This window comes from Salmo salar, chromosome ssa18 (assembly GCF_905237065.1).
Source record: "Salmo salar chromosome ssa18, Ssal_v3.1, whole genome shotgun sequence".
Lineage (NCBI taxonomy): Eukaryota > Metazoa > Chordata > Actinopteri > Salmoniformes > Salmonidae > Salmo > Salmo salar.
The window spans coordinates 38,715,923-38,721,319 of NC_059459.1; positions in this window are offsets into that span (position 1 = coordinate 38,715,923).

The following is a 5,397-nucleotide window of genomic DNA, read 5'->3' on the forward strand; positions in this document are numbered from 1 at the left end:
GGGCGTGGTGCTGAAATAACCACACTACAGTACTCTGACTGGGAGAAAGATATGACAGGCGACTAGGGGAACTAGGGGAGGTCTTGTTCACATCCGCATGAAATGTTGATATGGGCTCATCGCCATCAGTGAAATCCAATGGGGATTCTTCAACTTCCACACCGAGACGCGGATTACTGTAATGGAAACGATGACATACTTTGTCATTTGTTGAATAATAATTCACCAATGTCTGAGAATGGGGGTGGGTGGGTAGTTAGCCTACACACTTGAATGCTCACTCAGATCACTTATCGCTGAATGAGGTTGTGTTTTGCCCGTGGCCCGGGGCCGCAGTTGACTGGTTTTACATGAAAGATTAAGTTAGCTGGCTAGACTACACTTCTAGTAATCATGGTCAAATATCCGACCACTGATTTTGTTAGTCACGCAGATATTATATTAAAAAAACCTGCCAACATTTCTCTGCAAATGGAAAAATTAGTAGAATTGCGTGAAATGAGTTATAAAATTGCTAAATCTTCTCAATGCCCCATGGGAAACAAAATTGCAGCAAACTTTCTTCAAGATTGTAACATTTTCTCTATGCCCCATGGCAAAGTGTAGAATTGCAGCAAGACCGGGTGTGTACGCGTGCGTCATCGCGCGCATGTTAATTTTGTCCACAACAGACACGATCAGGACACGCAGGTTGAAATATCAAAACGAACTCTGAAGCAACTATATTAATTTATGGACAGGTCGAAAAGCATTAAACATTTATGGCAATTTAGCTAGCTACTGTAGCTTGCTGTTGCTAATTTGTCCTGATATCAACATTTTTGGCCCCACCCCCATCAAAGTTGCCTATCCCTGACATACAACATTCAAACATAATTTGATAATGAGCATTTCCGTGTAAACAACCTAACTATTCAAACATCTCAGGTGAGGGTTAGAGTCATGTAGACACAGCCTCAACAGCTAACAAAAAAGGCAGGCAGTAATTGCTCAATATTTATTTATTTTCTCCTTCCCACCCACAAACACACACACACACACACACACACACACACACACACACACACACACACACACACACACACACACACACACACACACACACACACACACACACACACACACACACACACACACACACACTCACATTTCCTTGTCTTAGACATCACAGAGAGCAGGCATGGCTCTGGGGTAACTGCGTGTTAGTCTTAGACATTAGGACATGTGAGGTCACAGTGTGGCTGAGAGAGTCTGCATGTTTCTGAGACGCCCTATGGCAGAGACCTACATTTCACACAAATATTCCTCCGCCTCCCTCTACTCCTCCTCCTCCTCCTCCTCCTCGCCACTAGCTTCTCTCCAATTAGAGGACATACTGTGTTAGGACTGTGGATTCTCTCCTATTAGAGGACATACTGTGTTAGGACTGTGGATTCTCTCCTATTAAAGGACATACTGTGTTAGGACTGTGGATTCTCTCATTAGAGGACATACTGTGTTAGGACTGTGGATTCTCTCACTTTAGAGGACATACTGTGTTAGGAATGTGGATTCTCTCCTATTAGAGGACATACTGTGTTAGGACTGTGGATTGTCTCACTATTAGAGGACATACTGTGTTAGGACTGTGGATTCTCTCCTATTAGAGGACATACTGTGTTAGGACTGTGGATTCTCTCCTATTAGAGGACATACTGTGTTAGGACTGTGGATTCTCTCCTATTAGAGGACATACTGTGTTAGGACTGTGGATTCTCTCCTAGTAGAGGACATACTGTGTTAGGACTGTGGATTCTCTCACTATTAGAGGACATACTGTGTTAGGACTGTGGATTCTCTCCTATTAGAGGACATACTGTGTTAGGACTGTGGATTCTCTCCTATTAGAGGACATACTGTGTTAGGACTGTGGATTCTCTCCTATTAGAGGACATACTGTGTTAGGACTGTGGATTCTCTCCTATTAGAGGACATACTGTGTTAGGACTGTGGATTCTCTCCTATTAGAGGACATACTGTGTTAGGACTGTGGATTCTCTCCTATTAGAGGACATACTGTGTTAGGACTGTGGATTCTCTCCTATTAGAGGACATACTGTGTTAGGACTGTGGATTCTCTCCTATTAGAGGACATACTGTGTTAGGACTGTGGATTCTCTCCTATTAGAGGACATACTGTGTTAGGACTGTGGATTCTCTCCTATTAGAGGACATACTGTGTTAGGACTGTGGATTCTCTCCTATTAGAGGACATACTGTGTTAGGACTGTGGATTCTCTCACTATTAGAGGACATACTGTGTTAGGACTGTGGATTCTCTCCTATTAGAGGACATACTGTGTTAGGACTGTGGATTCTCTCCTATTAGAGGACATACTGTGTTAGGACTGTGGATTCTCTCCTATTAGAGGACATACTGTGTTAGGACTGTGGATTCTCTCCTATTAGAGGACATACTGTGTTAGGACTGTGGATTCTCTCCTATTAGAGGACATACTGTGTTAGGACTGTGGATTCTCTCATATTAGAGGACATACTGTGTTAGGACTGTGGATTCTCTCCTATTAGAGGACATACTGTGTTAGGACTGTGGATTCTCTCCTATTAGAGGACATACTGTGTTAGGACTGTGGATTCTCTCCTATTAGAGGACATACTGTGTTAGGACTGTGGATTCTCTCCTATTAGAGGACATACTGTGTTAGGACTGTGGATTCTCTCCTATTAGAGGACATACTGTGTTAGGACTGTGGATTCTCTCCTATTAGAGGACATACTGTGTTAGGACTGTGGATTCTCTCCTATTAGAGGACATACTGTGTTAGGACTGTGGATTCTCTCCTATTAGAGGACATACTGTGTTAGGACTGTGGATTCTCTCCTATTAGAGGACATACTGTGTTAGGACTGTGGATTCTCTCCTATTAGAGGACATACTGTGTTAGGACTGTGGATTCTCTCCTATTAGAGGACATACTGTGTTAGGACTGTGGATTCTCTCCTATTAGAGGACATACTGTGTTAGGACTGTGGATTCTCTCACTATTAGAGGACATACTGTGTTAGGACTGTGGATTCTCTCCTATTAGAGGACATACTGTGTTAGGACTGTGGATTCTCTCCTATTAGAGGACATACTGTGTTAGGACTGTGGATTCTCTCCTATTAGAGGACATACTGTGTTAGGACTGTGGATTCTCTCCTATTAGAGGACATACTGTGTTAGGACTGTGGATTCTCTCCTATTAGAGGACATACTGTGTTAGGACTGTGGATTCTCTCCTATTAGAGGACATACTGTGTTAGGACTGTGGATTCTCTCCTATTAGAGGACATACTGTGTTAGGACTGTGGATTCTCTCCTATTAGAGGACATACTGTGTTAGGACTGTGGATTCTCTCCTAGTAGAGGACATACTGTGTTAGGACTGTGGATTCTCTCCTATTAGAGGACATACTGTGTTAGGACTGTGGATTCTCTCCTATTAGAGGACATACTGTGTTAGGACTGTGGATTCTCTCCTATTAGAGGACATACTGTGTTAGGACTGTGGATTCTCTCCTATTAGAGGACATACTGTGTTAGGACTGTGGATTCTCTCCTATTAGAGGACATACTGTGTTAGGACTGTGGATTCTCTCCTATTAGAGGACATACTGTGTTAGGACTGTGGATTCTCTCCTATTAGAGGACATACTGTGTTAGGACTGTGGATTCTCTCCTATTAGAGGACATACTGTGTTAGGACTGTGGATTCTCTCCTACTAGAGGACATACTGTGTTAGGACTGTGGATTCTCTCCTATTAGAGGACATACTGTGTTAGGACTGTGGATTCTCTCCTATTAGAGGACATACTGTGTTAGGACTGTGGATTCTCTCCTATTAGAGGACATACTGTGTTAGGACTGTGGATTCTCTCCTATTAGAGGACATACTGTGTTAGGACTGTGGATTCTCTCCTACTAGAGGACATACTGTGTTAGGACTGTGGATTCTCTCACTATTAGAGGACATACTGTGTTAGGACTGTGGATTCTCTCCTATTAGAGGACATACTGTGTTAGGACTGTGGATTCTCTCCTATTAGAGGACATACTGTGTTAGGACTGTGGATTCTCTCCTATTAGAGGACATACTGTGTTAGGACTGTGGATTCTCTCCTATTAGAGGACATACTGTGTTAGGACTGTGGATTCTCTCCTATTAGAGGACATACTGTGTTAGGACTGTGGATTCTCTCCTATTAGAGGACATACTGTGTTAGGACTGTGGATTCTCTCCTATTAGAGGACATACTGTGTTAGGACTGTGGATTCTCTCCTATTAGAGGACATACTGTGTTAGGACTGTGGATTCTCTCCTATTAGAGGACATACTGTGTTAGGACTGTGGATTCTCTCCTATTAGAGGACATACTGTGTTAGGACTGTGGATTCTCTCCTATTAGAGGACATACTGTGTTAGGACTGTGGATTCTCTCCTATTAGAGGACATACTGTGTTAGGACTGTGGATTCTCTCCTATTAGAGGACATACTGTGTTAGGACTGTGGATTCTCTCCTATTAGAGGACATACTGTGTTAGGACTGTGGATTCTCTCCTATTAGAGGACATACTGTGTTAGGACTGTGGATTCTCTCCTATTAGAGGACATACTGTGTTAGGACTGTGGATTCTCTCCTATTAGAGGACATACTGTGTTAGGACTGTGGATTCTCTCCTATTAGAGGACATACTGTGTTAGGACTGTGGATTCTCTCCTATTAGAGGACATACTGTGTTAGGACTGTGGATTCTCTCCTATTAGAGGACATACTGTGTTAGGACTGTGGATTCTCTCCTATTAGAGGACATACTGTGTTAGGACTGTGGATTCTCTCCTATTAGAGGACATACTGTGTTAGGACTGTGGATTCTCTCCTATTAGAGGACATACTGTGTTAGGACTGTGGATTCTCTCCTATTAGAGGACATACTGTGTTAGGACTGTGGATTCTCTCCTATTAGAGGACATACTGTGTTAGGACTGTGGATTCTCTCCTATTAGAGGACATACTGTGTTAGGACTGTGGATTCTCTCCTATTAGAGGACATACTGTGTTAGGACTGTGGATTCTCTCCTATTAGAGGACATACTGTGTTAGGACTGTGGATTCTCTCCTATTAGAGGACATACTGTGTTAGGACTGTGGATTCTCTCCTATTAGAGGACATACTGTGTTAGGACTGTGGATTCTCTCCTATTAGAGGACATACTGTGTTAGGACTGTGGATTCTCTCCTATTAGAGGACATACTGTGTTAGGACTGTGGATTCTCTCCTATTAGAGGACATACTGTGTTAGGACTGTGGATTCTCTCCTATTAGAGGACATACTGTGTTAGGACTGTGGAT